This window comes from Bidens hawaiensis, unplaced genomic scaffold (assembly GCF_021521415.1).
Source record: "Bidens hawaiensis isolate Kalapana, Puna unplaced genomic scaffold, B.hawaiensis_p1.1 tig00000702_1, whole genome shotgun sequence".
Classification (NCBI taxonomy): Eukaryota; Viridiplantae; Streptophyta; class Magnoliopsida; order Asterales; family Asteraceae; genus Bidens; species Bidens hawaiensis.
The window spans coordinates 5,563,971-5,580,654 of record NW_027491042.1 but is presented as its reverse complement, the minus strand read 5'-3'; the positions used below and the strand labels follow the sequence as shown (position 1 = coordinate 5,580,654).

The 16,684-nt window shown below is 37.7% G+C and overlaps 1 pseudogene; it reads right to left on the bottom strand.

The window, feature by feature from the left end:
* Positions 1-14,708: 14,708 nt before the first annotated feature.
* On the bottom strand, positions 14,709-14,886 carry LOC143533342 (18S ribosomal RNA; annotated as a pseudogene).
* Between the last annotated feature and the right edge of the window lie 1,798 nt (positions 14,887-16,684).

Sequence of the window (16,684 nt, the reverse complement as noted above, 5' to 3'; positions counted from 1 at the left end):
AACAAACATATTGAGTATGCACACAGCCCCGAAAACGTAACACATAAATGGGGCTAGAAACTCACCTGAACACGGTTACGTTCACCGTTAATCGTAATCCCTTTCTTCAGTTGTGCACGGCTGACTGTATAACAAGTATACGTATCAATTAACTATCACTTCTCATAATGTATTTCGATCTTTATATGACCCACAACGAACGGGGGTCCGGGGGCAGCGCCCCTGGCAGCGGGGTCTAGGGGCGGCAGCCCCTAGCAGGGTCCAAGGGGCAGAGCCCCTAGCTGGGGTCGAGCTGCCAGGTCAGCTTGGAAAAATTTTATTTCCATTAACTGTCTTAACACATTTTTCATTAGGTTTTTAATTTATTTTCTAATCGAACTTGGCTTTAGGCGAAGTTAAACCTTAGGCGAACTTAGCTTTAGGCGAAGTTAAACCTTAGGCGAACTTAGCTTTAGGCGAAGTTAAACCTTAGGCGAACTTAGCTTTAGGCGAAGTTGTCATCAGCCGAACTTAGCTTTAGGCGAAGTTAAGCCTCAGGCGAACTTAGCTCTAGGCGAAGTTGTCATCAGGCGAACTTAGCTTTAGGCGAAGTTGCCATCAGGCGAACTTAGCTTGCAGGCGAAGTTCATCAGGCGAACTTGGCTTGCAGGCGAAGTTCATCGCTTTGAAGGCGAAGTTGCCCAGATGAAGGCGAAGTTGCCCAGATAACCGCAGTTTCGGTTTCTGTCCAACATTTCGAGCGATTTTAACACCCTTGTTACGGTTCAACATCACCCACTACGCTTTCCGACCATTTTCGGTCGTTTATACACTAAAAGCTAGGATCTTTAAACTTCAAAGATCAAGAATCATACCTTTTTGAGCTTGTTTGGGTCTTGTTTATTTGCTTAATCACAACTAGTCTCTCTCTCTCACACTCTCGGATCTCGCCTCTCTCTTCCGGCCGCCGGCGGTTGAGGTGTGTGGTGTGCGTGTTTTGGAAGTGTTAGAGAGTATGGTAAAAATGAAGATATTTTGGGATTTTGGGGGTATTTATATCCCTGAAATCCCATTCTCATTTAACCCATCTCAATTAATCCAAGTCCAAGACCCGCTCCTTACCCGATATTAATTAATTACGCGAAATCACTAAACATAACTTCCTTTATTAATCATTAAAATTTTAGGATGTTACAAGTCTCCCCTCCTTAAAGAGGTTTCGTCCCCGAAACCTAACTATTACATAAACAAACTAGGGTAAAACTTGCGCATTTCATCCTCGGCTTCCCAAGTAGCATCTGATCCCTTGCGGTGTTTCCATATCACTTTTACCAAGGGTATAATCTTGTGACGAAGCTGCTTCTCCTTGCGATCAACGATCTCTATCGGTTGCTCGATGTAGTTCAATTGTTCATCAACCTCAATGTCCATTAATGGCACGTGAGACGTGTCATCAGCTAGACACTTCCTCAGATGAGAAACATGGAAGGTTGAATGAATTCCTTCTAACTCATCGGGTAAATCCAGTTTATAAGCTACTTCACCCACACGACCTACAATCTTGAACGGTCCAATGTACCTCGGACTCAACTTTCCTCTTTTCCTAAAACGGATAATTCCTTTCCAAGGCGAGACCTTAAGCATCACATTGTCACCAACGTTAAACTCAATTGGTCGTCGCCGCTTATCTGCATAAGACTTTTGTCTGTCTTGAGCGGCTTTCATTCTTGCTTTGATCTGATCGAACTTTGAAGACGTTTCTTGAACCACTTCTAGGCTTCCCATTTCTTTCTGACCAATCTCACCCCAACACACCGGGGTTCTACATCGTCTACCGTAAAGCATCTCAAACGGTGGCATACCAATACTTGAATGGTAACTGTTGTTATAGGAGAACTCTGCCAGGTGCAGATGATCATCCCAACTTCCACCAAAATCTAAAATTGGTTATATGTATCGCGACAAACTTAGTTTTAATAGGTTGTTAAAACTAAGAGTCCTGAGAGATGAAAGGGTTCATCAAGTTGTCCCGATTAATACAGTAAAACTGGACTTTTACTCTATTTGATAAATTCTAAAATTAATTCCAATTTTAAAATCAATAGTCTATGCCATCCTACTATAAGCCACACTTGAGGCATACTGCGAAATTTCAAGTGTTTGGAGCTACAGCACAGCACTTGTTTTCTAGCCTATCTCTTCAATGTGAAAGGGTTTCGTTGACACATCTGACCCTTTCACACGTGACTATACTAGGGTGACTATTACTTTACTCTTCTGTTACATGCTACAGCTGTCTGAAGACTAAAGTGGGCATAGATGAGGCTAAACGTATCAGCTTAGGCAATTGTAGTTGTCTTAATAGGCCTCATAACCGAGAGTTGTGATTTATTCACAATTGGCAATCGTTGTCAGTCTGCCTAACCACTTACTAATGTTGTGTGCTACAGCTGCCATTACTAACTGGAAGCCAGATTCTCAAGTTCCTATTTTATTAATGTTAATTGGGTCATTAATAATGGAATTAAAACATCGAAAATACTAATTAAAATTAATTTTGCTTATTAAACAGATGTCAACTGATAATAACTCCTCATTTACTCTCAAGCATGTACTTGAGAAAGAAACGCTGAATGCCACCATCTTTCTCGAATAGCACCGCAATCTAAGAATAGTTCTCAAGATGGCAAATAAGCACTATGTCAGTGCTCATGCGCTTAAGAAAAATGGTACATTGACTAAATTTGGTTGTCCCCTACCGGATGAAATGGTAGCGGATTTCATCTTGAACTCTCTCCCCAGTTCTTACGACTAGTTCATGAAGAATTTCATTATGAATGTCTGGCGATGACAGTGATGAATATTCCAAATAAAACTAATCAAGTTTGTGTGGTCAAATCTATGGGTGTTAAGAAGCCCAACCCCAAGAAAACGGGTTATAGCAGCAAAGGTAAGAAAAAGAACAGCAAAGGTAAGAAAAAGGTTACTGTTGCTGCCACGTCTGCCACCAACACTAACAAGAAGTTGCAAAACCACCACTGCCGCATCATGAAGAACGCCAGTGCTTTGAGTGCAACAAGGTGGGGCACTGAAATGTAACTGCCCAAGAACCTGGCCAAGCTGAGATAAGAGGGTCATTGGAGAATGCTCCTCTTAAGGGATTTCTATTTTTGTTATTAGACTTTTCACTGATTTTGACAACACATGGGTACTTGATACCGGATGTGGTTACCACATCATGAATGTCTTGCATGAACATGAAAATGGAAGAAACTGAAACAAGGCAACATGCAATTCATGGTTTATGATGAGAAGAAAGTCCCAGTTCTTGAAACTGGCACATATCATTTTGCATGGTCAATCTGGCCTTATAGTTACCTTGGATAACTGTTCGTTTCGTTTCTTTTTGAACAAGGATTTAAGTACGCTTTTAATTGTATTTCTATTTTCGCCTACTTGACTAATCTCATTTTATTTTGAGGCTCAACCTAGAAACTGTATTTATGATATTGATGTTCAAACAAACAATAACATATATAATCTTTCTAAACGTATCAGATCTGGCATCAATGATACATTTCTATGGCATTGTCGACTTGGTCTAATGAGCAAGGCACGAGTTAAGAGACTCCAATCCGAAGGTATTTTTGAATCACAGGACCGGACTCTTTTGACGAATACAAGTCTTGCTCAGTTGACAAACTCGCCAAAGACTTCTTCACTCATAAAAGTGAACGAGCAAATGATCTGCTAGGACTCATACATACTGATGTCTGCAACCCTTTCAGATGCATGTCTAGAAATCAAGAAAAATACTTCGTTTTAATATTGGTAAATATGCCTATGTCTTTCTTATGAAACACAATCTTAAAACTTTTGAAAAGTTCAAAGTCTTCAAACGAAGTAGAATACCGTAAAATGATTAAAACACCTCGATTTGATCGACATGGAGAATCTCTTAGCTTGGAATTAATACATCATCTAAAAGAGTGTGTTATTGTTTCACGACTCACTCCACCTGGCACACCCCAACATAATGGCTTGAGCGAGAGGAGAAATCGAACCTTGCTAAACTTGGTCCGATCGATGATGTGTAGAACTAACTTGCCTCACTCCTTTTGGAGCTTTGCCCTTATGACCACTGCCTGCATTTTCAATCTGGATCCAAATAAAAGGGTTAACAAAACCCCATATGAGATATGGCATGGGCGTAACCCAGTTTGTCTGTCCTTAGAGTATGGGGATGCGAAGCATATGTCACCAATGATTCTGATGACAACCTCAATCCCCGCGGCGTATGTAAGGCCCCGTTACCGGTAGCCCTACTTAGATTTACTCATAAACATAGTTCTAAATATCAGAGTTAATTAACACATTTACGCGGAATATAAAACTTTCATAAAACATTACATAATTCATAACTTGTCTCAAAACATCCTTTGTCTTTCAACATTAAAGCATTAAAATCAAAACATTATAAGTCTTCAAACGCCAGACTCTTGTTCAATGCCACGTGTCTCCTCAAGCGAGCTGCCTCATCCTACTCACCTGCGTGCATACTAAAAGTCAGCTACGCTGAGTGAGTTCTAGTTAATCATACACTATACAATACACATAAACTTATATTCTTTCATACTTTCATTCTTTCTTTTGTATTAACTTACCTTCATATCTTACGTTATAAAGAGCATTACGCCCTACATTCCTCGAGTATTATTAGGGCTCGGTACCCTCCTTCCTCGAGTATTATTAGGGCTCGGTACCCTCCTTCCTCGAGTATTATTAGGGCTCGGTACCCTCCTTCCTCGAGTATTATTAGGGCTCGGTTTCCCTCTTTCCACGAGTATTATTAGGGCTCGGTTTCCCTCTTTCCTCGAATATTAGTAGGGTTCGGTTCCCTAGTTCTCGAATATTAGTAGGGTTCGATTCCCTCTTCGTTACCATACAACCATACATCATACCTCGAGTATTATTAGGGCTCGGTACCCTTTTCGTAACCATACAACCATACATTATCATTTCTTTCTTCTATTATCTCTATCATGTTCATACACATAAACATACATAACATACTTACCTTATACATAGCGTTACAACCTGACAGTACGTGCAATATCCGAAGATCGTTCACGTACCATCAAGCAATCATTCATACATTTCACATTATCCACATAAGGCATACACTTATCTCTTAGGATAAGTGTATTAACAAACATATTGAGTATGCACACAGCCCCGAAAACGTAACACATAAATGGGGCTAGAAACTCACCTGAACACGGTTACGTTCACCGTTAATCGTAATCCCTTTCTTCAGTTGTGCACGGCTGACTGTATAACAAGTATACGTATCAATTAACTATCACTTCTCATAATGTATTTCGATCTTTATATGACCCACAACGAACGGGGGTCCGGGGGCAGCGGGGTCTAGGGGCGGCAGCCCCTAGCAGGGTCCAAGGGGCAGAGCCCCTGGCTGGGGTCGAGCTGCCAGGTCAGCTTGGAAAAATTTTATTTCCATTAACTGTCTTAACACATTTTTCATTAGGTTTTTAATTTATTTTCTAATCGAACTTGGCTTTAGGCGAAGTTAAACCTTAGGCGAACTTAGCTTTAGGCGAAGTTAAACCTTAGGGGAACTTAGCTTTAGGCGAAGTTAAACCTTAGGCGAACTTAGCTTTAGGCGAAGTTGTCATCAGCCGAACTTAGCTTTAGGCGAAGTTAAGCCTCAGGCGAACTTAGCTCTAGGCGAAGTTGTCATCAGGCGAACTTAGCTTTAGGCGAAGTTGCCATCAGGCGAACTTAGCTTGCAGGCGAAGTTCATCAGGCGAACTTGGCTTGCAGGCGAAGTTCATCGCTTTGAAGGCGAAGTTGCCCAGATGAAGGCGAAGTTGCCCAGATAACCGCAGTTTCGGTTTCTGTCCAACATTTCGAGCGATTTTAACACCCTTGTTACGGTTCAACATCACCCACTACGCTTCCCGACCATTTTCGGTCGTTTATACACTAAAAGCTCGGATCTTTAAACTTCAAAGATCAAGAATCATACCTTTTTGAGCTTGTTTGGGTCTTGTTTATTTGCTTAATCACAACTAGTCTCTCTCTCTCACACTCTCGGATCTCGCCTCTCTCTTCCGGCCGGCGGCGGTTGAGGTGTGTGGTGTGCGTGTTTTGGAAGTGTTAGAGAGTATGGTAAAAATGAAGATATTTTGGGATTTTGGGGGTATTTATATCCCTGAAATCCCATTCTCATTTAACCCATCTCAATTAATCCAAGTCCAAGACCCGCTCCTTACCCGATATTAATTAATTACGCGAAATCACTAAACATAACTTCCTTTATTCATCATTAAAATTTTAGGATGTTACAGCGTAAAAGTTGTTTTCGTCGAGTACTAATAACCAAAGCGAATATTATTTCTTCCACCCTGATACAAATTTGATTTCTATCAAAAGGAAGGGCCACTTCCTCGAGAAAGAAATTCTCGATCAAGGAACTGGAAATAATATTGTCGATCTTGAAGAAATTCAAGAACCACAAACAACCGCTGAGGAAGTTGGAGCGTCTGATCAACAAGATGTTGTTGCTGATACATCAGACATAAACACGAGCGTTCGTAGAAGTAGTAGGACTCGCGTACCAAATTCTAAATACATATGCATTTAGATGGTCCCGAGGTCTTATTAGTAGCCGAGTCAAATGACGAACCTACTAACTACAAATCTGTTGTCTTAGATCCGGAATCTAAGAAATGGCAAGAAGCCATGAACGCCGAGATGCAATCTATGTATGACAATCAAGTCTGAAACTTGGTTGACCTACCCCGAAGTTCATGCGGTAGGGAGCAAATATGTTTTCAAGAAAAACACTGACATGCATGGAAATGTACGCACCTTTAAAGCATGGCTAGTTGCGAAAAGTTTTACTCAAACTCAAGGCGTTGACTTTGATGAAACCTTCTTGCCCATTGCTATGATCAAATCGATCAAAGTGTGCAAACTGAACAAGTCCATTTATGAACTTAAACAAGCATCTCGCGGATGGAATCTTCATTTTGATTAGAAAATCAAAGAGTTTGGTTTTGTCAAGAATGAAGATGAGCCGTGTGTTTATTGAAAAGCTAGTAGGAGCACTATATCATTTCTCATCTTGTATATGGATGACATACTGATCGTTGGAAACAACATTCCTATACTTAAGGAAGTTAAGCATTGGTTGTGATCTTGTTTCGCAATGAAAGATCTTGGTGAAGCTGCTTATATTCTAGGAATCCAGATCTACTGAGATAGGTCTAAACGACTTCTAGGGCTAAGTCAAAGCACATACATAGACAAAGTCATGACACACTTCTCAATGGATAACTCCAAGAAAGGAGCTGTTCCCATTGCTAAAGGAACCGTATTGAACAAATCACAATCTCCGACAACGGACATTGAAACTAAGCACATGCAAGCAATTCCATATGCTTCAGCGACTGTTTATATTATGCACACTATGTTGTGCACTAGACCTGACGTCTCGTATACTTTAAACATGACCAACCGTTATCAGCAAAGTCCTGGTGTTCCCTATTGGACTATAATTAAGAACATTCTAAGGTACTTGAGAAGAACCAAATATATGTTCTTAGTGTTTGGAGGAGTGAAAGAGAAGCTCACTGTAAGGTGTTACACTGAAGCTAACTTCCAGAGTGACCGAGATGTTTCTCGCTCATAATCTGCTTGGATAAAGAAATTCATAGCCAACCTCGACCTGGTTCCAATTTTCAGAAACCGATCGACGTAATCTGTGATAACACAGGAGCCATTGCTCAAGCCAAAGAGCCCAGATCTCATCACAGTGCCAAGCACATTTATAAGTAAGTTCCACTATATATGAGAAATACTGGAACGAGAAGACATTATAATAAGAAAAGTAAACACAGATCAAAACCTAGTAGACCCGTTTACTAAGTCGATGACTCAGGACAAGCATGACCATCACATGGATGCTATCGGTCTTAGATTAGCTACTTATATGTTTTGATATAGTATTTGGATGAACGAACGTTTAAACAGTTATACTTTTGAATTCACTTTTTATTTACTGGTTAAATGCAAAAACTGAGTCTTATAACTGTGTTCGATTTTAATACGTTTAATCCATGAATCTTGGATTCTAAATTATCCGTAATCGGCCAGACTCGTGGGAACGACTTTAAATTAAGACTATTCTGACTTTGGACTCAAGGAGTTGACTTCCAAACTCACAGACATCATTATGAATGACGTTGGATGTAACTCGCATCAAATCATCTTAATGGATCTTAGTCATAAGATGCTTTGATATTGGTATACTCATTTAGTATCCTTTGACCTGAGATATATACTAGAACTTTCGTTTACCAAAGAATATTCTTTGATCAGTGTCAACAGTTGTCGCGTAACTGCCAGTCATAAAGGCATTGGTTGGGAGTAGTTCTGAAGTTCAGTGGGAGTTGTATGTAGTCAAGATGAGATTCTGTACTCTTACATTATCTGTAACAGTTAGACATCATGGCGCCCTTGTTGATTCAAACTGGTGAAGTGTAAGGCCTTACCCAAACTTACTGTGTGTTTGATTGGACCACTTTGACTCTTGATCGAGAACGATAATGATTGAACACCATATGAGATTGAATTTCATCCATGTCTCATTGTTCAATTGATGTCTTATACGGAAAGGATAAATGACAACGATTACCATAAGCCCATTGTCTTGCAATAGTGTATTCCAAGATGTTTTAGTTAATGACTTTAAAGAGTCATAACTTGTTGGGGGCAACCATGTGTAGCTAGAGCACCGCTGGTTGTCTGCGTTTAAGATATTAATCGAAATCCGTCCAAGTGGGAGACTGTTGGAAAATATGGAGCGGTCCGATTAAATTAACGCGACCGACCGAGTTATGACCCGTAAGAGTTGCACCTTGGGCAACGAACATTAAATTCGCTTAACTCGCTTAACCGGTAATAACGAACATAAAACGAATTTATTATTTATACTAAATATAAATATTATGTTTATTACTAGCTAAATAAAATGATTCGGGCTTTAAACGAGAGTTTGATCGAGTTTGACTTTGAGGGCCGGTTGTATCTTATTATGATTATATATTATCATAATCATAATAATAAAGATGTAACCCTAATTTTCCTTATTGTATGTTTTGGAAGAAAAGGAAGCCGGCCCTCGTGAGTTCTCTTTGGTTTTTAATTAACAACAAAACACCAAAGCCTACTCCAACAATATGGGAGAACAGCATGGAGCTTATCTCCATAATCCAGTCACCTGTCTCGTACTCACGGCAACAACAAAACAAGAGTTGTAGGCCGCAATTCAAGCCACCGGCCACCGCTGCCGTTTCGAGCGACCACCGGTCACCGCCGCAGTCAAGTCGAATGCAGCCACCGTGTCTGCCACTGTCGCGACCTGCTGCCGCCGCACCAGCCATGCACGCCGCTTGTCGCAACCGCTGTCCGCGCTTGCCATGCGCCGTCCGTCGCACCCGCTCTTGTTCGGTTCGTCACGTAGCGCTAGTTTGTTGTACCTCGGTGTCTCGAATGGTTAGTTATTAACCGCATAAGTATATTTATCTCATCTGTAGTTAGATAGATTAATTGTTATATTTATACCACGCTCGTATCGTATGTAACCGGATCCTGTCGGATTTAATTTTGGTGTTGATTACTCGTTTACTTTTCCGCTGCGCATATATGAATTAATTGGATTAATACTTATTTGTCATATTTATTGAACCGGGTTTTAATAAATAATTTTGACTGATCACCACCGAAACCCTACACCACCATCATCATCGTCGGAATTTTTTTTAAAGTACCAGTAGTGTTATTTTGAGGGTTTTTAATCACATGGGAGGGGGGCTTGTTTTTCTTTTTAATCACAAATGGTGTAATATCACTTACTTGTTTTTCATACATTATTAAATATTAAAAGTATGCTTTCATATAATTTATTTCTCTCTCTTTATAAAGTCCCTTTATCTATGATAATATGTGAAAAGAAAGAAATGTGTGGAAGCAAAATACTAAGAGAGGATAATAAAAGATAGAACATATATAGTTATTTAACAGAATTAACTATAACACCTCAGTTTGGCTGATGTGTTAGTATTACATAATCAAATACACAAGACATATTTTCATATAACAACTTAACTTTATTACAAAATTATTTTCTAGCGATTTATTTCATAAATTATTAAACATTAATAGTATGCTTCCATTCTTTTTATTTATTTCTCTTCACAAAGTCCCTTCATCCCTGATAAACTGCTAAAAAGAAAGAAATGCGAGGAAGCAAAATGCCACGAGCGGATAATAAAAATAGAACAAATATAGTTATTTAACAGAATTAAATAATTTTATCATATTATACGAAATACCCATTGAGCGCAATATGTAATATAACAGAACAGAAGGGACTGGGTAGCTAGCCTGGAACTTATGTGTGATGGTGTGTGAGTATACATACAGACCATCCACCAGAAAATAATAATATCCTAGGATCGATCCATACGCCTCGAAACATATAATCGGCACTCTATAGAATTTAAATTAAACAAGCGAGACCCCATGATTTAGGCTCACTGTCACAGTAGGTGCCACACCATCGATGCCGCAATGACATGCTTTGGATGGCTTTCGGACTGTTATATGTCCGATTGGTGTTTTTATCATCGGTGTTTGTGTGAAAAAGATGTACAGAAATACGACTCGCATATAGACGAACCCAGATCTACAAGTAATTGAAGTTTTGGATAAATCTTGATTTTTGGAATCACACGCATAATCTGAATCGCATCGCAAAAAGAATTGGCTCACAAAATTTGACTCGCATCGCATATAAGTTGAATTGCATGGACAACTGAGTCGCATCACTTTATCCATGTGATGCGATTGGATGACCATTCGATGCGATTTATTTTTGCTAGGCTATTTGATTCGTTCCATATGCGATTTAGTTTTTCTATGTGACTGGATTCACAGTGCGATGCGATTCGTTTCCCATGCGACTCGTTTATACTTTTCAATTTTTTTAAATTTCAGTTTCTTTTATTTTTGTTATGTTCTTAATTTTCTATTTTAGCTTTGTTTTTTTGTCTTATTTTTTTTAGATTTTAAAATTTTGTTTTCTCTTTTAAGATTAGTACAAATGATTTTGTTTGATGATATTTTGCAACAACATAATCTATATTATCCTCTTGATCTTCCAAAGAAGAAGAAAAATAAGCTGTTTATTTCTGTGATGAAAGTTTTTAGAGAATCTCCTCCGGCTGATGAAACTAAAGCAAATCCCAAGATTCACACATGCTGGATTGAGGGATTTTGGAGGAATTTAAAGAAGACTAAGGATGTCATCACAAGTTAGGTTGTCGGGAAGAAGTTAGCCATAACTGAGGCTGACATTAGACGAGTATTGAACATCAAAGATGTTGCATACCACATGTTTAAGAAGTTCAAGAAAAGTGTACAGCCTATGGCTGATAGGATGGGCTATGACACCAAGTGGAAATTATTTTAGAAGAGGCATCTTCCTTCGTACTGAAGATATCTTTTCCATATGGTTGTCCACTGTTTATCTGATCTCAGAAGAGGGTTCGACAACTTGAAAACAGATTGGGTGGGTGTGATGGCATGCTTGATCAACAAGGAGCAGCTCAACTACTCTAGACTCAATCTTCTTGTTCATGCATGCCAATGCCTCGTCTGATAGTTCTTGGATGATGTATCCAAGATCCGTGCAGTTATTACTAAATGATTTGATGCTTGAGGTACTAAAACCAGTGTATGAAGTTGAAGTCAATGCAGATGGTGTTGCGTTGCCACCACTGGAGCCTCACCACGCAAAAATGGTGAAACAGACCATTGGCAATATGTTAAGTACAACAGGAAGAGGCTACAAATACAAGGGAGTAGGTACTGGAGAAAAGTTTGGTGCTTTTGCTGAGACCGAACCTGCTGGTGAAGTGTCAGGTGATGATTAATAGAGTGAAGAGCTAGTGGATATTGATGAATTGGATGACGAAAAGACTGAGATGGAGGCTGAGGTTGAAGTTGATAAGGTTGAGAAAAAGAAAAGGAATGCTACTGACAAGCCTTCTACTGGTGGTTCTTTTCATCAGGAAGAAGAGGAAGAAGAGCCCGGACATCCATTAAAGCGATTAAGGAAGATTGGGGACTCCAATAAGCCCACTTCCTTGGTGATCAAGCGATTAAGGAAGATTGGGGACTACATATATGAGAATTACATGTTTAATTTCTAGCTGATAAATAAACTTAATTTCCGTCATTTTCCGATCAATACTCTTTCTTCACGTCCAAGATGGTTACCTGATTTTCCCATTCACATCTTGTCAACAACAAACAAGGCAGTGACTTTTACGAGCCATACCGCTTTCCTCCTACAACGGTGTAAGTGGCTGCATTCTCGAGAGTCAAACTAACAATGAACGCTTGTAGTTCTGTCTGAGGTATAGATATATACATGTGCTATGAATATGCATGACACTTTGTCTAAATACGCCATTGTTCAAGAAAAAAATAATTAGCATAACACGTTTGTGTATAGCAAGTGATCGTGAGTCACTATCTCTTTGCGTATAAACTCAAGATTCACCATATTTATTATAACAATAACATACGGAAACAATTTAAGATCCACCCACGAAATATGCTACAATAAATGAGTCAAACTTGTATATGCTCCTCCTTTGTTCGTTCTTTTTTACTTCTAAACTAGGATATAGTCTGTATAATATACGGGTGGTTAAAAAAAATACAAAAAATAGTTAAATTTAATAATATACATAATAATATGCCTTATAGATTCATAAAATATAAATATTATAAATATAATTTTATAATTCATAAATATCTAAATATCTCAATTAATATAACATTTAAAACTGCATTGGTAACTTTATTAGTAATTCTATAAGACTACTGCCATCGAGTGCCATCGAGAGCATATTTTCTTGGTCGATCGGTTATATAACTGAGTTGGAATTAAAAAGAAAAGGTGAATCGGGTGAGATGGATTTAAAGTTGGGCGACCAACTATGTTCATTTATTTAATTTTATATGGATTAATCCACCACTTATAATCGAAGGAATATTTTTTTTTTCAAACAAAACTTATTCTCATAAACATACTTAAAAGGATACCAATATTCATTAAAAAATCTCAATACACATACTTTATTTGAATGTTTAGTATGATGCAAACTTTTTCACTCCGTTAGATTTTAGAATATATGATTTAATTTTAATGTTTTATATTTTTGTAATAATAACATATATTATACAATATTGTTATTGAATTTTAAATTTGTTTGGTTGTGTTATGAATGAGAGTGAAAATTTTGTGTTTGGTTGGGTTGTATAGATGGAAAAGAGGGAAATTATTTTTTTTTAACAAATAGTTTGGTTGGGTAGGTTGTGAATGGAAGTAGTCTAAATGATAATAGTATTAGCTGCATCCTAGTTGGCTACTCTAGTTGAATGACATGCATATTAATGATTTTCTTTTAATAGTGTAGGTAGATGTTTTTCGAACATTGAGCGGCAAGTTTTCCTCGTTCGATTCCTTGCCGTTCAATATGATGTAATTCAGGCAACAAAGAGATCAGATTTATGTTTCAAAATCTGTAGCAGCTCTTGAAGGTTTGTTAGACCTTTACAACCTTGATTTGGTGAGTGTTTTCAAAACTACTAACAACCCATCAAATAAGTGGAAGATTTATTAAACTTTGAAACACTACCTTGTCATAATGTAATATGCTTCTAATGTCAATAAAAAGTAACTCATCCAATGGTATTTAACACCGAAAAAACTGCCAAATAAAATGCATCCCAAGCCGAAATATCACAAGTACCATTAAAAGTGTCCAATATAGAGATTCAAGACTACGTATGAGTTTAAAAACCCTTTTATCGAAAAAGCTCGTAAAACCACTTATAAAGCTCAACAACTAGAATTAGGGTGAACAATACTTACAAATGTGATGATCACTTATAATCTTCTAACTCTGGTTTGTGAGGTGGATTGTGGGAACTTCTTTTATAAAGGCCTAGGTCGACTTTTTTTGCTCATTGCATATCTTGTGCTCTATCATAATGCCATATTACCAAATACCAGTCACTAATTTAGAATTTCGTGTCTAAAATCCAACTACACCAAAAATTAACATGACTACCGTATTTCTATTTCTCTTATAAACTCCCATGTCACATGGATGATATTTTCTTTGCACCTTTAATCGGTCACCTTCCTTGCTAACTTTTATTCGGTCACTCCAATATTTAAAGTGGGATGTTCAAAAAGTTTGTGCTCGCGGATCGCTCGAAAATAGATCGAAAAAAGACCGACTCAAAAAGAGTTCGAATATAAATGAGCCGCCTCAGCTCAGCTCAATTTTTAAACACGGCTCTTGGCTCGACTTGTTGATTCGTTTAGGTTACCGTAAATTTTAATATATAATTATAATAGCATACCAAAATAAGACAAAAGTAAAAGTAATCCATATATAAGTCACTTAAGCTTTAAAACATTATAAAAAAAATAAAACTAAAATATAATGTTGTAACTTCTTAGCCGTATGCTTTGGAAGAAGCTTGTAAACCAGATATAAAGATGGCGACTAGGGTTGTTGTTTCCATTATTATATAATTTAAAGACCACAATGGATCTAGCCTCCCGTAGGAGTCTGGGCCGTGTCTCAGTCCCAGTGTGGCTGATCATCCTCTCGGACCAGCTACTGATCATCGCCTTGGTAAGCTATTACCTCACCAACTAGCTAATCAGTCAATGTTACTAATGGAACATCTAGTAATAAAATAAGAGGGCACCTGTTTAACTTTTTTTTTTTTGGGGGGGGGGGGGGTTGATTTAGTAGCAGTGGGCGACAAGGTAGCTTTGTTACCTATTCCATTAGGAACCGGATTTTTTGGTACATCACATTCATGCATTTACGATTCATGTGAATTGATATTAGTTTTTAATTTATATATATATACATTGATTGTTAAATTTATATTTTTGTCTATTATGTATCAATATTTGTAAATAAAAAAAGAAAAATAAAAAAATCAACGAGCTCAGCTCGAGCTTATTTTTCAGCTCGATATAGTTAACGAGTCGAGCTCATGTCAGCTTGTTTAAGTCTGAGCTCCAGCTTGAGCTCGCCCTAACTCAGCTCGGCTAGATAACAACCCTCGTTGAAAGGTTTTGATGGTTTTAAATGATTGTACCTACAGTTTTAATACTTGTAATTATTTAACTCTTACATTTATTATTTTGACATCCTCATATGTATTAAAATATATTTTGTTACTACTAGAAACTATTAAAAATATTTATTTTTATTAGAACGACTTTCTTGTGTGTCAGGCTACCACACTCTTCAAATTTGGAGAGCCTCATTGCCCTACACCGACCATAATATGTTGTCTTAACTGTGTTCACGTTGGCATCAGAGTATGGCTTGGGCATTCCCCCGGAAAACCAATACCGTTGATGGCCATTTGCAATCGTTGTGCCACCACAAAAGCAGAATTCTCTAGCGTAACATGCTATAGGACGAAAACCCGGGTGAGCTCAGGATTCAAACTGACAACCTCATAAGGCATAGTTCAAACCCTTTATTGTCTATATATTCACCTAAAGTGACACACGTATGAATCGAGTTTGGATCTCTACTAGTTAACCCAATATCTCATACCACTAGACCACAAGTTAGGGATTATTACAAAGGTTTATTACTTAAGAAAATTAGAAAAAAGAAAAAAAAGTATTGATTAAGTTATTTTATTTTCCAAGTAAAAGAAAATTATAATTTTTTTTATTAGTATGGTTTGAATAAATGGGTATGCATGTTTCGGATAATCAACCGAGTACACTAATATGATAACTGTTTCGTACCCATAAAACTTTTTAACACTAGCCGTATACCTAATTACATGTCTCATTACCCTTCACGGTTTTTGGGTCTTCATATTGGGTTCGAATTCACTTAATATAACTAATTCCCTATTATAAGTGAAAAAAAATGAAATCTTTATACCAATGTAGTATTGGGTTTGGATCTGCTTAGAATAACTTTTTTTAAGGGCAAATTTAATTAGAAATTAAACTAATAACTAGTCTAGCAAGGAGATGGACTAGAACAACATACACCCCTAACAACACAACTAATATTTGGTTAGAGTAACTAATTCCGTATTTCATACTTTCCCTGATGTTGAGATATAACCAATTTGTCTTTTCTTTCCATATATTCCTGTTGTACTCATGAAAGATCCCGGATATCTCGCTGGAGACCCTTGATCCATCGCTTTCAAGCTCTGGTATAAAACAAAATTAAGCTAACCTAGCTTCTTCATTTGAAATTTTTTAACAGATTGTGGCTGTTTCCTCTCTTGTATTTCTCCTAACCTGGGAAAGGTATTTTGTTATGTGATTTCTACTCTTGAAATTGATATATTTCTGTTAGGTCCTTTGTTCTAAAATTTATGGTTTGAATAAATGGGTCCTTTGAAATTGATTCTTCAAGCTTCTTGAAATAAATTATTGAAAAACTAACCCCGACCCATCCCTAAAATTCTAATTATATGTTATTAGATATCCGAGCACCAAGAAAAGGTGACTTATAGGAAAAAGGTTCTGGCT